The 25,883-nt window shown below is 45.8% G+C and overlaps 1 protein-coding gene across 1 annotated transcript in view; it reads right to left on the minus strand.

The window, feature by feature from the left end:
- Positions 1 to 25,883, minus strand: part of LOC142311542 (vomeronasal type-2 receptor 26-like) — a 100,671-nt gene that overhangs the window by 12,827 nt on the left and 61,961 nt on the right. The gene's annotated exons all lie outside the window — the stretch shown is intronic.

The following is a 25,883-nucleotide window of genomic DNA, read 5'->3' on the forward strand; positions in this document are numbered from 1 at the left end:
CCGTGAAATGGTTAAAAGAAGCTATTCTTTAGAGTTGAGCGCGGTTCGCGGTTCGAGTTTCTCCAGTTCTAGGCTCGAGTGATTTTGGGGCCTGTTCTAGATCAAACTGGAACTCGAGCTTTTTGCAAAAGCTCGATAGTTCTAGAAATGTTCGAGAACGGTTCTAGCAGCAAAAAAACAGCTAATTCCTAGCTGGCTTTCTGCTGTAATAGTGTAAGTAACTCTGTGACTCACACTATTATGAAATTTCAGTGTATAGTGTGCGGGAACAGCGCCTTCAGATCACTGCTGTTTGTATAATGGTGATCGCCATTTTTTTTTTTTTCCTTGTCTTCCTTCCCTAAGCGCGCGCGTGTAGTGGGGAGGGCCATTATGTCAGCCAATCCCACACACACACACAGCTAAGTGGACTTTTAGCCAGAGAAGCAACGGCATGTGTGATAGGATGTCCATGTCACATGTCCCTGCATTATAAAAACGAGTATCTGCCCGTTCGGACGCCATTATCTCTTCTGCGTCCTTGGTGTCAGACATCACTGGCGCAGCTCCGTCCTTTGTCCTATCGCCGATACTGCTGTATGCGCTCCATACACAGCGCTGGACAGCTTAGGGATAGCACTTTCTATCAGTCCTTTTAAGGGCTCGAACCGGCAGGGTCAGAGCCATAGGTGACAGGTCCTGAAAACAGAGACAGCGTCTGTGTAGCTAAGGTCAGGGATTTCCTCGCTGCATTTCCCCATTAGGAGGGAATAGAAAGGCAGGCTTCCTTTCCTCTCCCCAGAGCCCCACAACCCTGGCACTGTACCCTCCTGTCCTCTGCACACTCCAACTCATTATAACTAAGCCATTATACTAGCAAACACTGAGTGTACCTAGTGGCATCCTAAACGTGGCTATTGGACTTCTGTATAGTCCCAGTAGTGCACAGATATTTGCAGCACGTCTGCCTGCATTGCACACTCAAACTGATAGTTACTAAGCCATTATACTAGCAAACACTGAGTGAACTTAGTGTCATCCTAAACGTGGCTGTTGGACGTCTGTATAGTCCCAGTAGTGCACAGATATTTGCAGCACGTCTGCCTGCATTGCACACTCAAACTGATAGTTACTAAGCCATTATACTAGCAAACACTGAGTGAACTTAGTGTCATCCTAAACGTGGCTGTTGGACTTCTGTATAGTCCCAGTAGTGCACAGATATTTGCAGCACGTCTGCCTGCATTGCACACTCAAACTGATAGTTACTAAGCCATTATACTAGCAAACACTGAGTGAACTTAGTGTCATCCTAAACGTGGCTGTTGGACTTCTGTATAGTCCCAGTAGTGCACAGATATTTGCAGCACGTCTGCCTGCATTGCACACTCAAACTGATAGTTACTAAGCCATTATACTAGCAAACACTGAGTGAACATAGTGTCATCCTAAACGTGGCTGTTGGACTTCTGTATAGTCCCAGTAGTGCACAGATATTTGCAGCACCTCTGCCTGCATTGCACACTCCAACTCATTATAACTAATCCATTATACTAGCAAACACTGAGTGAACTTAGTGTCATCCTAAACGTGGCTGTTGGACTTCTGTATAGTCCCAGTAGTGCACAGATATTTGCAGCACGTCTGCCTGCATTGAACACTCAAACTGATAGTTACTAAGCCATTATACTAGCAAGCACTGAGTGAGCTTAGTGTCATCCTAAACGTGGCTGTTGGACTTCTGTATAGTCCCAGTAGTGCACAGATATTTGCAGCACGTCTGCCTGCATTGCACACTCAAACTGATAGTTACTAAGCCATTATACTAGCAAATTATGCTGCCAATTTAAGGGCCGTAGTTGCATTGTCAGGGATATTTATTCTTTATTATTCTGCTGTTAATAAAGCTAGACCACCGCTGCAATCTACACCACCTCTCAATTTTTACTACCACATTTTCAGTGCACAATCTTGTCGCAATCAACATGAGTGGCAAAATGACAGATGCTGGTGGAAAGGGGAAGAGGCGTGGTGGAAAAGGAAAAAAAGGGTTTGTCCGTGGGGAAGGTGGCAAAGCTCCATTATCATCTGCTGAAGATAGACTATCTACCAGCAAAAGTAAGATGTCTACTACTTACCGTGGACAATCCGATGTGCTCCCTTTTTTACGGACACGAACAACAGGAACAAAGGTAGATGATGGCCAAAAAAGAAAATGCTTGAATGGATCTCAAGTGGTCCAACAAGTGCCCTCTCAGCCACTTCAAGTACCGCATCTAAAAAACACCAGTCCTCTGAGTTGTCATCCCAATCAAACTTGCTTTCTCCCAGCTCTGAAGTCTCCATCAGCCCTGCACAGTATGGTGGAACAGAGATGGCTGAGTCTGCAGAGCTGTTCAGTCACACTATAGCCTGGGAATCAGAGGTCTGCTCCCAAGCTACAGTGAGTACAGAACAGGAAATGGTCTGCAGTGATGCCCAGAACCTTTGTGACTCTGACTCAGGCCGTGAGGACCAAGTTTCTGAGCATAATGTTGACCCTTTGTCACAAACTGTAACACCTGTGGTTATAGACAATGAGGAACATACTGATGAAGATGAGACGCAGATACCCGATTGGGATGACAACTTAAATATTCGGTCAGGGCAAGAAGAGTCTCGGTCTGAGGGGGAGGGGAGTGCAAACACAACAATTGATGATGAAGTTCTAGATCCCACCTACTGTCAACCCACAGTCAGGCACTCGAGGAGGTCAACAGAGGAGGTGGAGGAGGATGCAACTGATGACGAAGTTACCTTGCTCCTTCCTGGACAGAGTCGGAGTACTGGTAGCACGTCTACAACTGCATCCTCAGCCACCACTCTGCCTCTGAGCACTAGTCGGGGTGGATCAACAGGTCGCATGCCCTCTAAGCCTTGCCTAGCCTGGTCCTTTTTTGACATAGCAAAAGATCGCCCAAATTATGTGATCTGTAAAATTTGTCATGGTTCTCTTAGTAGAGGTCAAAACCTCAGCAGTTTGACAACTTTTTCCATGAATCATCACATGAATAAATATCATATGTCCCGGTGGGAAGCTCAACGTGCTGCAATGCGGCCTAGCGGAGCGAACCATCCACCGCCTGCCCCTTACAGTGCATCCGCGCTCTCTTCATCTTCTAGGAGTGTGGGGACAGCTGTCACACCTGTTTTTCCACGCACAACTTCCACCACTGTAACCGCAACAGGCAGTTTGCTTGGTAGGTCGTCAGTTGGTTTGGAAGGGGAAACAAGTGAGTGTGTACAGCTCTCTCAGACATCGATAGCACCAACGTTGGATGAAGGCAACATCATGTCTCCGCCTGCATTTTCCTCACAAACCAGCATTTTTCCAGGGACACCCTACTCAACACCATCTACACACAGCAGCCAGATCTCTGTCCCTCAGATGTGGTCAAATAAAAGGCCACTTCCTGTGACCCATGACAAAGCTAAGAGGTTGACTCTATCCCTCTGTAAGCTCTTGGCTACCAAAATGCTGCCTTTCCGCCTAGTGGACACACAGGATTTTAGAGACCTTATGTCTGTCGCTGTGCCCCAGTGCCAGATGCCTAGTCGCCACTACTTCTCTAAGAAAGGTTTGCCCGCGCTACACCAGCATGTTGCACACAACATCACCACTTCCTTGAGAAACTCTGTGTGTGAACGGGTGCATTTCACCACCGATACTTGGACCAGTAGGCATTGATAGGGACGTTACATGTCGCTGACTGGGCACTGGGTAACTATGGTGATAGATGGTGAAGGGTCTGCTGCACAAGTCTTGCCGTCCCCACGACTTGTGTGTCAATCCTCTGTCTGTCCAAGTTCCGCCACTGCTTCTGCCTCCTCCACCTCATGTGGGTCCTCCACCTCTGCCCCAAGCCTGCCTGGTCAGGCCACCAGCGTTCTCACTGCACAGAAGGAATCACGCACCCCTCATTACTATGCTGGCAGCAGAGCGCAACGGCATCAGGTGGTTTTTAGCTTGACATGTCTTGGGAATAAGAGTCACACAGCTGAGGAGTTGTGGTCAGCTCTGCGGTCCGAGTTTAATAAATGGTTGTCTCCACTCAACCTGCAGCCTGGTAAGGCCGTGTGCGACAATGCTGCAAACCTGGGTGCGGCCCTTCGCCTGGGCAAGGTGACACACGTACCTTGTATGGCTCACGTGTTGAACCTTGTCGTCCAGCAATTTTTAACACACTATCCCGGCCTAGATGGCCTTCTGAACAGGGCACGAAAACTGTCTGCTCACTTCCGCCGTTCAAGCGCCGCAGCTGAGCGACTTGCATCGCTCCAGAAGTCTTTCGGCCTGCCGGTTCATCGCCTGAAATACGATGTGGCGACACGCTGGAATTCAACTCTCCACATGTTACAGCGAATGTGGCAGCACCGCCAAGCCTGGTGCAATACGTCATGACGTATAGCCTGGGCCAACGAGATCCAGAGGTGGGGCAGATCACCCTGATGGAGTGGTCTCAGATCAAGGACCTATGCACCCTTCTGCAGAGTTTCGACATGGCGACGAATATGTTTAGCGCTGACAATGCCATTATCAGCATGACAATTCCAGTCATTTACATGCTGGAGCACACGCTAAACACTATTCGGAGTCAGGGGGTGGGACAACAGGAAGGGATGAACTACAGGAGGATTCATATGTGCCAGACACAACAACATCACCAAGGTTCAGACGTTCATCATCACCAAGGCGGCAGGCATGGGACCATGGTGGACAGGGATCAACAAGGGCGCATGGTAGCAGGCGAGATGTTGAGGAAGGTGCAGGAGAACATGAAGAAATGGAGGACGAACTGTCCATGGACATGGAAGACTCAGCAGATGAGGGAGACCTTGGTCAAATTTCAGTTGAAAGAGGTTGGGGGGAGATGTCAGAGGAAGAAAGAACGGTTAGCACCTCTATGCCACAAACACAGCGTGGACTTGGTCCGCATGGCTGCGCAAGACACATGAGTGCCTTCTTGTTGCACTACCTCCAACATGACCCTCGTATTGTCAAAATTAGAAGTAATGATGACTACTGTATTGCCACACTATTAGATCCCCGGTACAAGTCCAAATTTTGTGACATAATTCCAGCCATAGAAAGGGACGCACGTATGCAGGAGTATCAGCAGAAGCTGTTACTCGATCTTAGCTTGGCTTTATCACCAAACAACCGTGCAGGTGCAGGGAGTGATTCTCCCAGTTGTAACTTGACAAACATGGGACGGTCTCGTCATCTTCAACAGTCTACCCGTACCAGTAGGACCGTATCTGGTGCTGGTAACAGCAATTTTATGGAATCTTTTCATAATTTTTTTAGACCCTCCTTTTCAATGCCACCAGAGACAACAAGTCTGACACATAGTCAACGGCTGGAGAGGATGATACAGGAGTATCTCCAAATGAACATCGATGCCATGACTTTGCAAATGGAGCTTTGCTCCTTTTGGGCTTCAAATCTAGAAAAATGGCCAGAGCTCTCCAGTTACGCCTTGGAGATTTTGTCGTGTCCAGCTGCCAGCGTTGTCTCTGAACGTGTCTTCAGTGCTGCTGGGTGTGTGCTGACAGATAAGCGCACGCGTCTGTCCAGTGACAATGTGGACAGACTGACGTTCATCAAAATGAACAAGTCATGGATCCAGAAGGAATTTACTACCCCTGTGTCATCCTGGGGAAAGTAAATGCTTGTGGATTTGGAATGTGCTTGATGCAAATCAAAACATCCTGTTTGCAACTAGGGCACAAGTGCTGCCACTGATAAGGTGTCTGTGTGGGGCCCAATTTTTGGAAAAAAGGGAGACTCCGCTTGGAGTAACCCTTGCTTACATTGTTTTTAAAAGAAGCCAAGATGAACGGAGCTGGGATCAGGAAAGACTTTGCTACCTACCCCGGTGTCATCCTGGGGACGGTTAAGAATAGCGTATTTTTGAATGTGCTTGATGCAAATCTAGCTGTGAATTGTACAACTGGAGCACAACTGCTGCCACTGAAGGGGTGGGTGTGTGTGGGGCCCAATTTTTGGAAAAAAGGGAGAATCCGCTTGGAGTAACCCTTGCTTACATTGTTTTTAAAAGAAGCCAAGATGAACAGAGCTGGGATCAGGAAAGACTTTGCTACCTACCCCGGTGTCATCCTGGAGACGGTTAAGAATAGCGTATTTTTGAATGTGCTTGATGCAAATCTAGCTGTTAATTGTACAACTGGGGCACAACTGCTGCCACTGAAGGGGTGGGTGTGTGTGGGGCCCAATTTTTGGAAAAAAGGGAGACTCCGCTTGGAGTAACCCTTGCTTGCTGTGTTTTTTAAAAATTATCCAAGATGAACAGAGCTGGCATCAGGAAAGACTTTGCTACCTACCCCGGTGTCATCCTGGGGACGGTTAAGAATAGCGTATTTTTGAATGTGCTTGATGCAAATCTAGCTGTGAATTGTACAACTGGGGCAAAACTGCTGCCACTGAAGGGGTGGGTGTGTGTGGGGCCCAATTTTTGGAAAAAAGGGAGACTCCGCTTGGAGTAATCCTTTCTTATATTGTTTTTAAAAGAAGCCAAGATGAACAGAGCTGGGATCAGGAAAGACTTTGCTACCTACCCCGGTGTCATCCTGGGGACGGTTAAGAATAGCGTATTTTTTAATGTGCTTGATGCAAATCTAGCTGTGAATTGTACAACTGGGGCACAACTGCTGCCACTGAAGGGGTGGGTGTGTGTGGGGCCCAATTTTTGGAAAAAAGGGAGACTCCGCTTGGAGTAACCCTTGCTTACATTGTTTTTAAAAGAAGCCAAGAGGAACAGAGCTGGGATCAGGAAAGACTTTGCTACCTACCCCGGTGTCATCCTGGGGACGGTTAAGAATAGCGTATTTTTGAATGTGCTTGATGCAAATCTAGCTGTGAATTGTACAACTGGGGCACAACTGCTGCCACTGAAGGGGTGGGTGTGTGTGGGGCCCAATTTTTGGAAAAAAGGGACACTCCGCTTGGAGTAACCCTTGCTTACATTGTTTTTAAAAGAAGCCAAGATGAACAGAGCTGGGATCAAGAAAGACTTTGCTACCTAACCCGGTGTCATCCTGGGGACGGTTAAGAATAGCATATTTTTGAATGTGCTTGATGCAAATCTAGCTGTGAATTGTACAACTGGGGCACAACTGCTGCCACTGAAGGGGTGGGTGTGTGTGGGGCCCAATTTTTGGAAAAAAGGGAGACTCCGCTTGGAGTAACCCTTGCTTACATTGTTTTTAAAAGAAGCCAAGATGAACAGAGCTGGGATCAGGAAAGACTTTGCTACCTACCCCGGTGTCATCCTGGGGACGGTTAAGAATAGCGTATTTTAGAATGTGCTTGATGCAAATCTAGCTGTGAATTGTACAACTGGGGCACAACTGCTGCCACTGAAGGGGTGGGTGTGTGTGGGGCCCAATTTTTGGAAAAAAGGGAGACTCCGCTTGGAGTAACCCTTGCTTGCTGTGTTTTTTAAAAATGATCCAAGATGAACAGAGCTGGGATCAGGAAAGACTTTGCTACCTACCCCAGTGTCATCCTGGGGACGGTTAAGAATAGCGTATTTTTGAATGCGCTTGATGCAAATCTAGCTGTGAATTGTACAACTGGGGCACAACTGCTGCCACTGAAGGGGTGGGTTTGTGTGGGGCCCAATTTTTGGAAAAAAGGGAGACTCCGCTTGGAGTAACCCTTGCTTGCTGTGTTTTTTAAAAAGTATCCAAGATGAACAGAGCTGGGATCAGGAAAGACTTTGCTACCTACCCCGGTGTCCTCCTGGGGACGGTTAAGAATAGCGTATTTTTGAATGTGCTTGATGCAAATCTAGCTGTGAATTGTACAACTGGGGCACAACTGCTGCCACTGAAGGGGTGGGTGTGTGTGGGGCCCAATTTTTGGAAAAAAGGGAGACTCCGCTTGGAGTAACCCTTGCTTGCTGTGTTTTTTAAAAATGATCCAAGATGAACAGAGCTGGGATCAGGAAATACTTTGCTACCTTCCCTGGTGTCATCCTGGGGACGGTTAAGAATAGCGTATTTTTGAATGTGCTTGATGCAAATCTAGCTGTGAATTGTACAACTGGGGCACAACTGCTGCCACTGAAGGGGTGGGTGTGTGTGGGGCCCAATTTTTGGAAAAAAGGGAGACTCCGCTTGGAGTAACCCTTGCTTGCTGTGTTTTTTAAAAATGATCCAAGATGAACAGAGCTGGGATCAGGAAATACTTTGCTACCTTCCCTGGTGTCATCCTGGGGACGGTTAAGAATAGTGTATTTTTGAATGTGCTTGATGCAAATCTAGCTGTGAATTTTACAACTGGGGCACAACTGCTGCCACTGAAGGGGTGGGTGTGTGTGGGGTCCAATTTTTGGAAAAAAGGGAGACTTCGCTTGGAGTAACCCTTGCTTGCTGTGTTTTTTAAAAATGATCCAAGATGAACAGAGCTGGGATCAGGAAAGACTTTGCTACCTACCCCGGTGTCATCCTGGGGACGGTTAAGAATAGCGTATTTTTGAATGTGCTTGATGCAAATATAGCTGTGAATTGTACAACTGGGGCACAACTGCTGCCACTGAAGGGGTGGGTGTGTGTGGGGCCCAATTTTTGGAAAAAAGGGAGACTCCGCTTGGAGTAACCCTTGCTTACATTGTTTTTAAAAGAAGCCAAGAGGAACAGAGCTGGGATCAGGAAAGACTTTGCTACCTACCTCGGTGTCATCCTGGGGACGGTAAAGAATAGCGTATTTTTGAATGTGCTTGATGCAAATCTAGCTGTGAATTGTACAACTGGGGCACAACTGCTGCCACTGAAGGGGTGGGTGTGTGTGGGGCCCAATTTTTGGAAAAAAGGGAGACTCCGCTTGGAGTAACCCTTGCTTGCTGTGTTTTTTAAAAATGATCCAAGATGAACAGAGCTGGGATCAGGAAAGACTTTGCTACCTACCCGGTGTCATCCTGGGGACGGTTAAGAATAGCGTATTTTTAAATGTGCTTGATGCAAATCTAGCTGTGAAATGTACAACTGGGGCACAACTGCTGCCACTGAAGGGGTGGGTGTGTGTGGGGCCCAATTTTTGGAAAAAAGGGAGACTCCGCTTGGAGTAACCCTTGCTTACATTGTTTTTAAAAGAAGCCAAGATGAACAGAGCTGGGATCAGGAAAGACTTTGTTACCTACCCCGGTGTCATCCTGGGGACGGTTAAGAATAGCGTATTTTTGAATGTGCTTGATGCAAATCTAGCTGTGAATTGTACAACTGGGGCACAACTGCTGCCACTGAAGGGGTGGGTGTGTGTGGGGCCCAATTTTTGGAAAAAAGGGAGACTCCGCTTGGAGTAACCCTTGCTTGCTGTGTTTTTTAAAAATGATCCAAGATGGACAGAGCTAGGATCAGGAAAGACTTTGCTTCCTACCCCGGTGTCATCCTGGGGACGGTTAAGAATAGCGTATTTTTTAATGTGCTTGATGCAAATTCTAGCTATGAATTGTACAACTGGGGCACAACTGCTGCCACTGAAGGGGTGGGTGTGTGTGGGGCCCAATTTTTGGAAAAAAGGGAGACTCCGCTTGGAGTAACCCTTGCTTGCTGTGTTTTTTAAAAAGTATCCAAGATGAACAGAGCTGGGATCAGGAAAGACTTTGCTACCTACCCCGGTGTCCTCCTGGGGACGGTTAAGAATAGCGTATTTTTGAATGTGCTTGATGCAAATGTAGCTGTGAATTGTACAACTGGGGCACAACTGCTGCCACTGAAGGGGTGGGTGTGTGTGGGGCCCAATTTTTGGAAAAAAGGGAGACTCCGCTTGGAGTAACCCTTGCTTGCTGTGTTTTTTAAAAATGATCCAAGATGAACAGAGCTGGGATCAGGAAAGACTTTGCTTCCTAACCCGGTGTCATCCTGGGGACGGTTAAGAATAGCGTATTTTTGAATGTGCTTGATGCAAATCTAGCTGTGAATTGTACAACTGGGGCACAACTGCTGCCACTGAAGTGGTGGGTGTGTGTGGGGCCCAATTTTTGGAAAAAAAGGGAGACTCCGCTTGGAGTAACCCTTGCTTACATTGTTTTTAAAAGAAGCCAAGATGAACAGAGCTGGGATCAGGAAAGACTTTGCTACCTACCCCGGTGTCATCCTGGGGACGGTTAAGAATAGCGTATTTTTGAATGTGCTTGATGCAAATCTAGCTGTGAATTGTACAACTGGGGCACAACTGCTGCCACTGAAGGGGTGGGTGTGTGTGGGGCCCAATTTTTGGAAAAAAGGGAGACTCCGCTTGGAGTAACCCTTGCTTACATTGTTTTTAAAAGAAGCCAAGATGAACAGAGCTGGGATCAGGAAAGACTTTGTTACCTACCCCGGTGTCATCCTGGGGACGGTTAAGAATAGCGTATTTTTGAATGTGCTTGATGCAAATCTAGCTGTGAATTGTACAACTGGGGCACAACTGCTGCCACTGAAGGGGTGGGTGTGTGTGGGGCCCAATTTTTGGAAAAAAGGGAGACTCCGCTTGGAGTAACCCTTGCTTGCTGTGTTTTTTAAAAATTAACCAAGATGAACAGAGCTAGGATCAGGAAAGTCTTTGCTTCCTACCCCGGTGTCATCCTGGGGATGGTTAAGAATAGCGTATTTTTGAATGTGCTTGATGCAAATCTAGCTGTGAATTGTACAACTGGGGCACAACTGCTGCCACTGAAGGGGTGGGTGTGTGTGGGGCCCAATTTTTGGAAAAAAGGGAGACTCCGCTTGGAGTAACCCTTGCTTGCTGTGTTTTTAAAAAATGATCCAAGATGGACAGAGCTAGGATCAGGAAAGACTTTGCTTCCTACCCCGGTGTCATCCTGGGGACGGTTAAGAATAGCGTATTTTTGAATGTGCTTGATGCAAATCTAGCTGTGAATTGTACAACTGGGGCACAACTGCTGCCACTGAAGGGGTGGGTGTGTGTGGGGCCCAATTTTTGGAAAAAAGGGAGACTCCGCTTGGAGTAACACTTGCTTGCTGTGTTTTTAAAAAATGATCCAAGATGGACAGAGCTAGGATCAGGAAAGACTTTGCTTCCTACCCCGGTGTCATCCTGGGGACGGTTAAGAATAGCGTATTTTTGAATGTGCTTGATGCAAATCTAGCTGTGAATTGTACAACTGGGGCACAACTGCTGCCACTGAAGGGGTGGGTGTGTGTGGGGCCCAATTTTTGGAAAAAAGGGAGACTCCGCTTGGAGTAACACTTGCTTACATTGTTTTTAAAAGAAGCCAAGATGAACAGAGCTGGGATCAGGAAAGACTTTGCTACCTACCCCGGTGTCATCCTGGGGACGGTTAATAATAGCGTATTTTTGAATGTGCTTGATGCAAATCTAGCTGTGAATTGTACAACTGGGGCACAACTGCTGCCACTGAAGGGGTGGGTGTATGTGGGGCCCAATTTTTGGAAAAAAGGGAGACTCCGCTTGGAGTAACCCTTGCTTGCTGTGTTTTTTAAAAATGATCCAAGATGAACAGAGCTGGGATCAGGAAAGACTTTGCTACCTACCCCGGTGTCATCCTGGGGACGGTTAAGAATAGCGTATTTTTGAATGTGCTTGATGCAAATCTAGCTGTGAAGTGTACAACTGGGGCACAAGTGCTGCCACTGAAGGGGTGGGTGTGTGTGGGGCCCAATGTTTGGAAAAATAGGGAGACTTCGCTTGGAGTAACCCTTGCTTACATTGTTTTTAAAAATGATCCAAGATGCCCAGAGCTGGGATCAAGAAAGACTTAGCTACCTACCCCGGTGTCATCCTGGGGACGGTTAAGTATGGCGTATTTTTGAATGTGCTTGATGCAAATCTAGCTGTGAAGTGTACAACTGGGGCACAACTGCTGCCACTGAAGGGGTGGGTGTGTGTGTGGCCCAATTTTTGGAAAAAAGGTAGACTCTGCTTGGAGTCACCTTGCGGTGTTTTACATGATTTTAGAAGGGCATGCCATGCCTATATCTGTGTCTCCTCCTCTTTTTCCTTGTCCAGCTGTTTTGTTTTCGCATGAGTATATGTCCTTGTCACTTTCCCATGTGTTTGTGTTGTGTTGTGAGTTGTTTGTCACCTTTTGGACAACTTTGAGGGTGTTTTCTAGGTGTTTTTATGTGTTTGTGATTGCCTGCCATTGTTTCCTATGCAGTTCGAGTTCGGTTCATCGAACGTTCGACGAGCCGAACTCGAATGGGACGTCCGTTCGGCGAACCGACCTCGAGCCGAACCGCGACCGGTTCGCTCATCTCTACTATTCTTCTGCTGTATTTTAAGTAGTTTATTTTAAAGTAAAAATCCCCTGATAAAATGCTTCTCCAAGTCAATACAATTGTGGAGATACCAAAGAACTAGATTTTGTTTACTATTTTCCAGTATAAATTTTGTAAATTTAAAAATAGCTTTGAGTCTTGATTTTCTGAGACCAATAGCTTTTTAATATTGCAATCAATGTATCTGTGTGGGTTTGTTTTATACTGAAAATTAAAAAGTTTTGAGCACCACCATTTTTCTAAGTAAGTTCTTCTGTAACCAATGCCATCAGTATGTTTTGCAATAATAAGATTGCAAAGATCTTGAGACAGCTCCCTTGTTTTAGCCATCAAGAGATGTTTCTTGTTTGCATCTTAGTAATTAGGCACCTTTTTATAGGACATCAGTTCAAGCGTTTGATATAATCTAATATATAAAACTGAGTGTATGTATGTGTGTGTGTGTGTGTATATGTATGTATGTATGTCCGCTAAAGGAATTCGCACCGTCGCATTTACAATCTCATAATTTTGCACAGATGCCTCATGTTACTCGGGGAATGCCATAGACTATGTTTTGATGGGAAATTTAAACTTCGCGCTTTACAGTTACTCTCCAAAAAAACTACCTCCATTAAAGTCAGTGGAGCTGTGGTTATTAATAGCAGCTACGATTGGTTGCTATAGGAATGGAGGACATTGATAGTATAAGAAGCTTATATGTGAGGTAATATGATGTCAGTAGGGAGACGGATAGAGACAGACAAGGAAGGAGACAGACTGGGAAAGAGACAGACAGACAGGGAAAGAGACAGTGGACGCCGAAAATGACAGAAATGGTGAAATACACAGAGACAGGGAAAGAGACAGAGACAAGGAAATAGACAAACAGGGAAAGAGACAGAGATGGGAAAAGAGACAGAGACGGGGAAAGAGACAGGCGGGAAAGAGACAGACCTGTAAAGAAACAGACCTGGAATGAGACAGACCTGGAACGAGACATACTTGTAAAAAAAGAGACCTGTAAAGAGACATGTCTGAAATGAGACAGACTGGGAAATAAACAGATAGGGAAAGAGACAGATGGGGAAGGAGACAGACCTGTAAAGAGACAGACCTGTAAAGAGATAGGCCTGGAACGAGACAGATGGGGAAAGAGATAGATGGGGAGACAGACTGAAAATAGACAAACAGGGAAAGAGACAGACAGCAAACGAGAAAGACAGACACAGAGAAAGAGAGAGACAGACAGAGACAGACACAGCGATAGAGACAGACAGACACAGATAGATATAGAGAGACAGACACAGACAGACAGAGAGACAGACAGAAACAGACATAGAGAGACAGACAGAGATAGAGAGAGACAGACACATAGATAGAGAGAGACAGAGACAGACATGGATAGAGACAGACAGACACTTTGGGACAGACAGATAGACACAGATAGACAGACTTGAAGAGAGACAGAGAGACAGTTACTATCCCGGGACATGCCCAGTACTACATCTAGTTTTTCAATAAATTGCAGGATCGCTTTCAAATTCCTGATAGATTTTAACTGATGTCAGGACTTTCCATGGCTTTTTGCATCTCTTTCTTCCCATGTCCAATACTTTTTCCCCTTCCCTATGCCCTTTCTCATTATTACACATAATTTATGGGCATCTGTAGTCTGATTTTTTTGTTTGTGTGAATTGAATGCGTTGTTACTGACATCTGGTGAGAAATTCATATCAACTGCACCTTTAAAAATGAAAATGGTGAGATGGTTTTTCTATGTATATATGTATACATTTTTGTTCTACATGCTTTGCTTTCTTTGCATTTTTTTAGCTTTTTTGCAGAGAATGACATTTATTCATAGGCTTAAGTATTTCATATTTTAATAGGCTGGATTTTTAAAGACACTCATATCAAATATTTACTCTACCTTTCTGTATTATTATCAAGGGAAAAATGGAATGCTAACATTTTGTAAAACTTGTTTTCTATATATATTGCATTTCCCCCAGGGAACTTGAATCGGAAGTTATCTAATCAATTGCACTATATGCAGCAATGCGACAGAATTTCTGTATATAATGAAACTCACAATCTTCAATTACTTCCAGCCAAAGGATGAATGTCACAGAAGAGAACATCAGGAAAGGGGGACTTTAGCGAGACATGGGCTGTCACTGCAATATAATGAGCACCTAAGCTAATGTCCAGGTCGAATCTTGGACCTTTCACCAAGATTTTATTTTCTGAACTGGACACAGGATGCAATAGAGACTGTAATAGAGTGGAATTTTTTTTTACTTTAGTTTTGCCCCTCCGTTTCATAAATATTAGAAATTATATATTTGGCACTTTATGAGATATCTTATTCCTAGTTTTGTAGCTATCATTTGTTACATTTTAAAAAAGCACAGTTTTTTCTCTCTAAGTAAAAAAATAATTTTTGGATGACTTTAAAAAGGTTATTGTTATAGATCAGTGAACCCAAGGTTTGATGTTTAGTGATCTTACCAAACATTGACTTTACCAAACAGAGTTCATATTTGAAGTTCTGGTGCTTTACATATGAACACTTGTGAGAGCATCGCTGTGCTCGGGTACGCTTCGTGATCAGCCAAGGGCAAGCCACTTGCAGTGTTTGAACGGCTTGAAATTGGGGTAACAGCAGTGTGATCGGACATATTGTGCTGCAGAAGTTAAAAAAAAATGCCCCATAAGTGTTCTGATTATGGCTGGCTGCATGATGGTGGAGATTTGAACTGCCTGATTAGTGACTTCAAATAGAGTTCAGGTCATGTCCTGGTCCCAAACCGAACTTTATTTAAAGTCCGGATGAAACCATTGAACTTCATTGAGTCTGCTCAACTCTAGTTATTATTTCTTCAATTATAAAAGAAGAATACCTCTTGGCACTTCCAAAACAAGAATAATTTTAGCACCACCTGCTGGAAAACAAAACACATGGTTATACATAAACACCAGCATGGAAGTTATCTGCCCCAAACAAATATTAATTTTACAACTGATTTTACAATTTAAAGGGGTATATCGGGGAGATAGAAATCTACTCTACTGTCCGTTTACACATAAACCATGAAAATGAGATGTGCAGTGCAATTTAATATCCTCACAATACCTAATTCAGTGTACCCAACAGCTGCTCTTCACTGCTTCCCCTCACCATTGGACTTTACATCACACATCAAGGTGTCTGCTTCATTTTGTGAAAGCCAGCCTCAGATAACATCTTCTTCTGTTCTATCTATCTAGAGTTAGTGATGTGGCCACTACCCTACCCCTTGTTTTCTGACTGCAGGGAGGCAGCTACTATCAGGAGGCTGTCTGCTTTACTTGCACTGGGTTAAAAAAATGAGAGATCACAAGTAATTTCTTAGTTATTTATTTTTTACACCCCACAGACAGCTACCCAGACAGCTAGTGTTAGGGTAATCAATCAGAGACGCTGGCACAAAGAGTGGGGGAGCAGTATGACTGCAATCAATCAGAGATGCTGTCACAAAGGGTGGGAAGGGAAAGCAGGAAATATTCACAAAAATTATGAGTGAACATTGAAACAGTGTGACATCTGCGCGGAAACTCAGTAAGTATAATTGACCTTCTTTAATCCCCATTTTGCTTCCTTTTGCATGCCACCAAGTCCCTAAGCTGAGCAGTCAAACCCAAACAGGAACATGGACTTCATTAAGATGTCTGTATATGGGGTCTGTACATGGACACTAGATGTACGGTACAGACATCAAACTTTGCCATTCAGGTTCATCCATCACTATATGTGTATGTGGCACCCTATGGTTAAGTAGCCACAGTAACATCTGGTCGCTGCTGGAAGGGATTTCCAAATTAGAAGAATTCACATTACACACGCACACAGACAGACTCATGACAACACTCCATTAAACCGTGGTTAGGGTCTAGTGCTGCTGAACTTTTATAGTGGTGAGCACTGTTCCTGAAACCAGCCTGAGGGTGGAGCTTGGTGAGTGAGGTGTCTGAGGTGAGTGGGTGGGAAGCCAGTTAGTTCCAGTCAGAGCAAGTCAAAAGAGACAGTTGGCAGAGTCAGTCGAGTTGACTGAAGTGTGAGAGATCCTGTGTGAGGGTTGGAGCTGAGGCAATACAGAAAAAAGGCGAAGGGACCAGTTCAGTTCACCCTAGAAGAAGTGTTAAAGAAGACACTATTTTCTGAGTTCAGTTATTTTGTCTCTTCTCTATTAAAGACAATCAATGTTCATAACATTCCATTCTCATACCCTATATGATAAACAAATTATTTATAATTTGGCAGAACATGTGTCCCTGGCAGGACAAATGCATTTTTGTCTTATTATTCCCTTTATTTCTCTGAAATCAAGTTTATTGTTAAAAACCACATCTTTTGACTCACGGGTTAACTTGGGGTCTTCTAAGATATGTATTTTTGGCAGGAGTGTTTGTTATCGCATCCTGTAAGGTCTAACTGACGCAAAAAAAATGTTGATTTTAGCCAAAATTGCAATATGTTCTATAAACATGTCAAAATTGATTAATTACTTTGGAAACATGTAATTTGTCTGAGAAAACCTCTGCCTATTGTATAATCTCTCATGTCAACATTCCATATCTATTTTTATGTACTTCAAAAACCTGTAAATATTCTCGCTATTATAATTAATGTGTGTGACACTCATAACCTAAGACTGAGTCCGTGTCTTTCTTGGTGAGCGTCTCAAGGATAAGACTGCCTATCCAACCATCCACTGCTACCTGAGTAGAATAGAATCTTCCCGGCTTTAACAATTTGGAGGCCCCAACGAGATTCAATCTTTCCTCTTTGAATTTATCTGGGACTGAACAAAGGAGTCTGGCCTGCTTTGAACCGAGAATACCCCCGGGGTAAGTTGAGCCTTTGATCTCAAGAGTGTTTGTCTCTTCAAGGAAGGTAGCAGACACACGAGTCAGTCTCAGTAGAATATAAACGGGAAACTAGAAGTCCTCAGGTAGATTGCATGTTGTTTGTGTTTGTGTTTATATGTTGTCTTGTCTTGTTATTTTATTGTTTTGTTTGTCCCTGTTTTTCTTGTAATCCTTATTTGTGCGTATGTTATAACTGTTAATTGTGTAATAAGCTACTTAAAGTTTCTGCTGCTTCCACTGCCTAAACGTTTCTGCTATTTACTGTTTTATTTGTCTGTATTTGTGTTCTGTAACTGACATAACCATACTAACCTATTAACTAAAATTAAGTTAATATTCAGCTGCCTGTTGATACTCTTTGTTAATAGAAGGTAATATTTCTGTAACTTATCCTGGTTAAGTCTTGATTAGTTAAAAAGGGAGAAGTGAGGGGGGAGTAGAAATACTGCAGCATTGTGACCTTATGACCCTACCTCACTGTACAGAATAACTATAGAATGGAGACACAGATTGTAATCACTGATTCATGGAATTGGAATGACGTACTAAACAGTGTATCGGTTTTGGTAAATATTTTAGCAGGCATTCAGTCTTTATTTGTTCAGGCAATTGTGTATCAGGATAACAACAGAACAGAGCATAAAGGTAAAGTTGCCCGCAACAATTGAAACCCAAAGAAGAGATTCCCTTTATACCTCAATTAAAGGAAAAGAAAGAGAAAATGATACATACGGTACTCAGAGACTTTCCTGAGATTTGGTTTTAGTACAATGGAGCCGTAATAGTACCATTGATCACTTTCCCGCAGCCACTAGAAGTTCTAGAAAGATTGGAAGAACCCGTTCAAGTTCCTGAAGTGCCACCTATTGCAGCAGAACCAGAAGAGCCTGCAATCGGTGAACCTGTTAATTCTATTGTAAGACTAAGGAGTCGTAGAAAATTACCCAGTCTACCTATAACACATAGGTCTATCCAGAGTACAGACACTTGTGGAACACTAACACCAGACACCAGAGTACAGCAAGGACAAACGGAGACACTTAAACTACGTAGGTCCGGCTGTAGCAACTTTGATCAACCCTCGTCTTGGTATGGAGAGTGGGTGTAAAAATTAAAAGTGTTAAAGAGAGGTCCTATGTAAATAGACTGTAAATAGTGTACAGAAGGTTGGAGAAACTGGGCTCAGCCCCATGAACATACAGTTGGGAAAGAAAGTTCCTGAAGTTGGGAGGTAGAAACCAGGACTTCTATAGGAAGCTATAGAGAAGTAGGAAAATGTAAGTGTTTATGTATTTTGGTTGTTTATTGCAACTAAAAAAAAAAGAACCCAGTAACCATCAAGTGTATTGAGCCTACAAAGACTACACTGTAAGAACTTTTTGTATCCTTCTTGGAATGTTCAAATTGAAAATTGACAATTAGCCACAGGACTGTTTGTGGTAAAGACTTGGTGTAATTTATATCTAACAGTCGCAGCGGATGGACTACTGCAGTAGAGACTGCACTTTTTCATTATTTGCTTTTCATCAGTTTTATTGGTGTTTGTGAATTTTTGATTTCTTTGTAAGACTCTGATATATTAATTGTAATAGATGTTATTATTATTGTTTCTAAATAAGGTGCCTCAGTCCCGGAGTACTGAAATTAACTAGGGGGCACCCACTAATGTGGCACCCTATGATTAAGTAGTTACAGTAACATCTGGTAGGTGCAGGAAGGGATTTCCACATTAGGAGAATTCACATGACACGCGCACAGACAGACTCATCACAACACTCCACTAAACCGTAGTTAGGGTCTAGTGCAGCTGAACTTGAATAGTGGTGAGCACTGTCCCTGAAACCAGCCTGGGGCTGGAGGTTAGTAGGTGAGGTGTCTGAGGTGAGTTGGCGGGAAGCCGGTTAGTTCCAGTCAGAGCCAGTTAGTTCCAGTCAGAGCGAGTTAATTGAGACAGTTGGCAGAGTCAGTCGAGTCGAGTGACGTGTGAGAGATCCTGTGTGAGGGTAGGAGGTGAGGCGATACAGAAAAGAGGCGGAGGGACCACTTCAGTTCACTCCAGAAGAAGCAACCTGGATACCGGAGTCAGAGTCTGCACGGATTCAGTCAGGCCATGCAGAAAAGACCTGAGAGCAAAGAGGACTTCAGTCTCCTGGCACACGAACACTTGTAGCACTGCCATCAATAGAGCCAGGGACTGCAGCAGAGTTAGTGGTACCCAGGAGAACAGTTCTCATCGCCTGCTATACAAGTGAGAGATACAAGAGAGGTCAAGGTCAGGTTTTAGACAGCCCAGGACTTAAACAAGCATACAGTAACAAGGAGGCCTCATAACTCCCGAATGTGTAAATCCTAACTGCCACCTGACCACCTGGATTGTGTCTAGGACTTAACTTTGAAAACAACATCAGTAAAGGTGCAGAAAGAAAGACCCGGTGTGTGTAACAGTTATTGTCATCAAAGGTACAGCTCTCAGTATGAACTTCGTTTGCTTGAACATGGGGAGCTGCACATCAGTGGCCTTGAAGAAACCGGTATCAAGACTCGTATGGTAAGCTACCTCCCTGTGTGTAAAATCTTGATCTTTCCCAAGGGCCCCAGGGACATCGCTCCACCTACGGGGAGCGTGACAAACTAGCAGCTTTATCATCACCCAGAGATCGGCACGCAGCGCCGGTAATATTACCTGGAACCGTAGGTGGTGTCACAAGACACTTTTATTTTATTTATTTTTACTATTTTTTCACCAGACTTTTTTTTAACTGCCACCAGGGTCACAGGACCAGGCACAGCCACCTGTGACAAGCCCCGAAAAACTAAAAGCCTGGGGCTGGGTACCCCACACCTCTGGGTCAGGCATATACACTAGTGTGAGAAGAATGCTGGGCTTTGCTGTTGGTTGTCAGTCACATAAAACTAATGTACAGCAATGAGAGTTGAATTATTTCTTTACATCACATTTTGTGGTGTGTTTTCAGGCAATTAAATGCAGTGAGAAATAAAGTTTGTCTAATATTTAGCAGAAAGAGGATATGGATACAAAAGGTTGCAATTTACGTTTTGGAGCTGTGGAACTTTAGGATAATGAGAGAACATCACCAGTATGCCAATGGATATACAGTATATGTATATAATACACCTAGGAGGTAATATAACATGTAAACAGCTCATATCTGCTGCTCGGCTGCAGCCGAGCCGCTCGGATCCGGCCTCGTTGGTAGGTGGCTCGAGCGCCTCCGGACCCGGGGTCACTTTGCTCCAAAAGGGGATGCTGGCGCTTTTGGTGGGGGGTTAGGTTGGTGCACGGCCGGAGCCGCGCTTGAGTTCGTGACACCACCCACGGGATGTGGTGAAGGTAGACACCACCGCTGCAGTTACGGGCCACCCGGGGGAGATGGTTATGCAGCAAGATGTTAACCCCCTCCATGGGCAGGGATGATGGCCCCGGGACCCGTTGGGGAAGTAGCTGGGCGGTGCAGGGCAGAGCGCGGCCGGATGGTACTGTTGTACTCACTGTTATTGACACACACAAGTCTCTGGTCGGTGCCCACAGCCGGCTGCATCTGGTCCCCCACCCGGCTCGGTGGTCTTGGCCTTTCTCCTGCACCATGTAGTGTATTTAGGCTCCCCGGCTGTATGTATGTTGGCAAAGCCCTTTTGCCCACAGACGCTGGCCCGTTGGATCTCTCTGCCTGTGCGGTGGCTTTCTATGCCCCTCGGTGGGCTGTTGTCTTCAGGTGGGACTTGGTTGGGAAAGGACCTATAGTACAGACCGCAATCAGTCAATTACCTCAGTCCAGTGGATTCTGGACCTCGTTTCAGGGTCTGAGTACCCCCCTGTGTGCTCCGGTTTCCGAGTCGGTTCCCCGGATCGGTACAACCGAGGCAATACCCTGTCCCGGTCCACCACGGTTCCACCGATCCATCTTCCCGGCTCCGGCAAGCTAAGGCCACCATCTGCCTCCTAGCCAATGGTGCCCGGGCTCCAACCCCGGCAACTGTCAGACTCCTCTCTCCTTCACTGACCACTCACTGTTCTTCACTCACCACTAACTGTCAACTCTGTGTTTTCCTGTCTCAGGCCCTCTGAACTTCTCGGTGGGCATGGCCAACCACCTGGCTCCGCCACCCTGGGGGTGTTAATCAAGCACAGAGGGAGATGACTAGGTTATAATGGTTGGCTGATGTTACCTTATTGGGGGACAGGTGTAATGCGGGGGTCTACCTGTGACTACCTGGCTAGTCCAGAGCGTCACACTCCCCCTTGGTTAACTATAGACCGTCACGGGCTGTCCGACCACCACCGTTTATTTTGTAACTGAAAAAGATAAAAAGGAGAACATATGTACTATTATAATAACAGTCCGTCCAGGTCGTCACACATATACCTCTCATAGCGGCATAACTTTGGTATTAAGCTGAAAATTGGCGGCACACAATGGTGTTCCCACCTCCAAACTTCACTGTTGGTATGGTGATTTTGTGGTGCTATGCATTGAAATATTCTTCAACATTTGAATGAAATTAAATGCCAAGGCAGGACACGCAGGAGGACCCATGGCTCATATAGATATATAAAGCATGAAAAAGCAAGACTACAGTTTGCTAAAATCTCCATGAGTAATTGTGATGAGCAATTGTGTTTGGGAGTGCTCCATAATCAATTGAGCATTGGGGTGTTCGGATACAGTCGTTACTTGGATAAGTAATGTTGGTTCTCAATCATGGATTAAGTCAAATCTTTTTGGGAACATTTTTTTCAATAAATAAGTGTATGGAGTCATTATTCAAATAAAGTATTTTTTTCCTGTTTGTGTTTTTAAACTTTACACTTACTGGGTTAGTAATGTGGGTGTCTCATAGATGCTTCTCCTTTACTAACCCCTGGGCTTGATTCTAGCTGAAATTACACAGCTTCAATTAACCATATTAACTTATTACCCCAATTGCCACTGCACCTGTTACGAACCGGCGCCGCCATAGCCGCAAGCAGCCTGCTGCGGTTCCTGTTGCGCCCAGGCGCCGGCTGCCGTTCTTGGCCGTGCCTCGGGTCGTCCAGTTGGCTGTTCTTTCCACCATGTCTAAGTGTGGAGAGGCGGCTAGTGCGCATGCGTGCGCCGATTTACCCCAGCCAGAGTCTAAGCCCGGTGTTTTGCCTAGTGAGCATGCTCAGCCTGTTTATGTTATGTCTGAGACTAAGTCCTCAGTTCAGGCTACTGAGCATGCTCCCACAATTAACCCTAACAGCCTCTTTGCACAGGTACTTGGACTTCGTGCTGTGTCTAAGTTCTGGGATGTGCCTACTGAGAATGCTCAAACTGATAGTCTGCTTTCTAAGCCTATGGCTCAGGCTACTGAGCATGCTCAGGCACTTAGTGCATCAGAGGCTAGGTCCGGTAAGGACCTCACTGAGCATGTCCGTGAGGTGGCAGGCCCTGATAGGGCAGAGGGTGTCAGGTGTCCTGATGACGTGGCTCGCAGAGGCCCGCCCCTATGATCTGGCACCTCAGTATTGGTCGTCAGACGATGACTGGTGAAGTGTTTGGGGCGTGGCTGCCATGAGGTCATCAATGACGTGGCGGTTCCGGATAGGTCGTATGTGACGTCACTGATGACATGGCACTCTGCTATTGGACCTTGGTGGTTCCACCCTGGGTTTGGGGCGGACCCAGGTTATAAAAGGGGCTGGAGACAACATGGAGGTGCGCAGTCTTCACTTTTGCTCAGTCAGAGCACACCTCCATGTTAGAGCCTCATTGCGGCATAAGCCTATGTTGGGAAGCGGTAGGTAGGGTTAGGCGAACGGTGCCTGTCACGCCAAGATTCGTGGCTCGGCACATCAGGGTCAGGCGCCGTGCTTCCCTCCTGCCGTTCCAGTCTTGCTATAGCAGCCCAGTGGCGTTAACTGGGCTGCGGCTGCTGTGCTTCCTGTCCGATTGTGCCCCCTATGCACACGGACAACGCACCTGTTGCGCCACCTGTCCGATTGTGCCTCCTACGCACACGGACAACGCACCTGCTGCGCCACCTGTCCGATTGTGCCCCCTACGCACACGGACAACGCACCTGCTGCGCCACCTGTCCGGTTGTGCCCCCTACGCGCACGGGCAGCGTACCCCAGGACCCCTGTGGAGTTAACAGGGTGTTCCTTATCCTCCTCGGCTTCCCGGTCAACGCTACTGGTGTACCCATCTGGCCTGACGTGTCCTACACACACGTGGCCAGTCGAGAGGTGGCCAGAAACGCTAATCGGAGGACCGCTCGGCCTGACGTGTCCTACACACGTGGCCGACAGGGCGCTTTCGTGCCGGTCTTCTGGTCAACGCTACCTGGTTACCACCCGGCCTGACGTGTTTCCTGCACACGTGGTTGGTGTAGCTCTAGGTGCACCAAAACGCTAATCGGGTTGTCGTCCGGTCTGACGTGTCCCAACACACGTGACCGGTTCCCAGAGTTCCTGGGTTATCTCAGAGCCATTCAGCTCTATAGTCTCCGCCTAACCCTCAGGTGCCAGCAGCTCCTTTGTCATCTGGAGCACGGTGGGCCCCGACTGGCGATTAGGATATATACCCCCTGGTCCTAATCTGCCGGTCCCCCCATAACAGCACCAAGGCAATCGGGAAGAACGTTGGTGAGACACCATAAATGGCACTTCTAATTGATGTGCCAATTCAGGGGCATCTGCTGGCTGCTATTTTTAGGCTGGAAAGGGCCAAACAAATGGAGCTTCCAAACCTGATAATATCAGACTGCAGCTGTCTGCATTCCCTTGGCTGACTTTCAAAAATAGGGCAGAGCCCACACTGTTTTTTAATTATTTAAAGAAATGTATAAATAAATAATTAAAAAAAATGGAGTGGGGTCTCCTCTATTTTTGATAACCAGCCAAGGTTAAGCAGACAGATCTGCATTACATTTGGTGGTTGTCAAAAATTGGGGGACCAAATGCATTTTTATTATTTTTTATTTTTTTACTTCGGCGCAGCGACCTGGAACTCAGAAATGCAATCCAGGCATCTTCCAAATATTTTTGAGCATGATCTGTAGGAAAAATGCTTGAGTTTCCCTTAGACTTTCATTACACCTGTTACTTGATTCAAGTAGTTTCGAACATCAGACAGACTCCATTAAAGTAATGGGCACTCAAACAGTTTAGTGCTCACTTATCACTTGTGAGAAAGCTTATATTCTACTGGAAAATATATTTTGGATAGATGAGACATAGATAGATCTTTTTGGTAAAGCACCAATGTTTACCAAAAAAGAAGAGCACAGTGCCTACAGTCAAATATTGTATATTTTCATAGAAGTTCAAAGATATTTTGGGGTTGTGTTCCTACCTCTGCCATTAGGTGCTTTGACTTTGTGAAAGGCATCATCAAATCTGATGATTACAAAATTACGCATGCATTTCGGAGGGCCCTCACTCATACATTGAGGAAAGCAGCATGGTAGCTTAGTGGTTAGATTTCAAACACACTTGACAAAAGATGGCTTCTGCAGATCTTATTTATCTATTTTTTTGGCCACCTCCTCCTCCACAACATCAACAGAGTCAAATTGCGTCCCTCAACCATAGTTTTTGGAGGGCCATCATTCTGCTTTCTCTCTAATATTGAGCTGGGCAGCACAGTGGCTCGGTGGTTAGCACTGCAGTCTCTGGACTCATTGTGCAAAAGATTGCATCTGTGGATCTTATTTATTTAATATTTTATAGCCTCTTCATCCTCCTGCTCCCCGATATCCTCAGAGTCATCATCTGGCCCTCAACCATAATATTTGAATGGCAATAAGAAAGCCATCATTCATACATTTGGGACGACTATTTGTTATAGTTCGGGGTTCCCCAGAGCCTCGAACCACTCCTGCCTCATCCTCATCCCCTACACTGTTGTTGGCTGACTTCTCTTTGCCACCTGTCCGTCGCTCCAGGCACTTGACTACTAGGCATCAGGTGTCCAGGGTCTTGGGTCATCCTGAGCCTAAGGGGTACTTTTCAAGTTGCAACGTCGCTACTGTGATATATTCGGGGTCAAATCGAAAGTGACGCACATCTGGCGCCAGTAACGACGTCGCAACGTGTAAAGCCAAGATGCGCCGATAAACCATCACAAAAGCGTCGAAAATTGGTGATCTGTGTAGTGTCGGAAATTTCCATAATGTCGCACCAATAGGAGATACGATGTTGTTCCTCGTTCTTGCGGCAGCACACATCACTGTGTGTGAATCCGCAGGAGCGAGGGACATCTCCTTACCTGCCTCCACCGCCAATGCAGAAGGAAGGTGGTGTGCGGGATGTTTACATCCCGCTCATCTCCGCCCCTCCGCTTCTATTGGCCGCTTGCCGTGTGACGTTGCTGTGATGCCGCACGACCCTCCCCCTTAGAAAGTTGGCGGGTTGCCGGCCAGAGCAACGTCGCAGGGCAGGTAAGTGCGTGTGAAGCTGCCGTAGCGATAATGTTCACTACGGCAGCTATCACTAGATATCGCATGTGCGACGGGGGCGGGTACTATCGCGCTCGGCATTGCTATCATCGGCTAGCAATGTCGCAGCATGCAAAGTACCCCTTAGCCCCAGTTCTGCACTACTGCGCATGTGCGCGTTCCCACTGCCTCTCCAGGCTCTAAGTGTGGAATTTCTTAAACTGCGCATGCACGTGATATCACCAGTGATGCATTGGCCGCTGATTGGCCATCGATGACGTCAG

This window comes from Anomaloglossus baeobatrachus, chromosome 1, assembly GCF_048569485.1.
Source record: "Anomaloglossus baeobatrachus isolate aAnoBae1 chromosome 1, aAnoBae1.hap1, whole genome shotgun sequence".
In the NCBI taxonomy this organism is placed as follows: Eukaryota; Metazoa; Chordata; class Amphibia; order Anura; family Aromobatidae; genus Anomaloglossus; species Anomaloglossus baeobatrachus.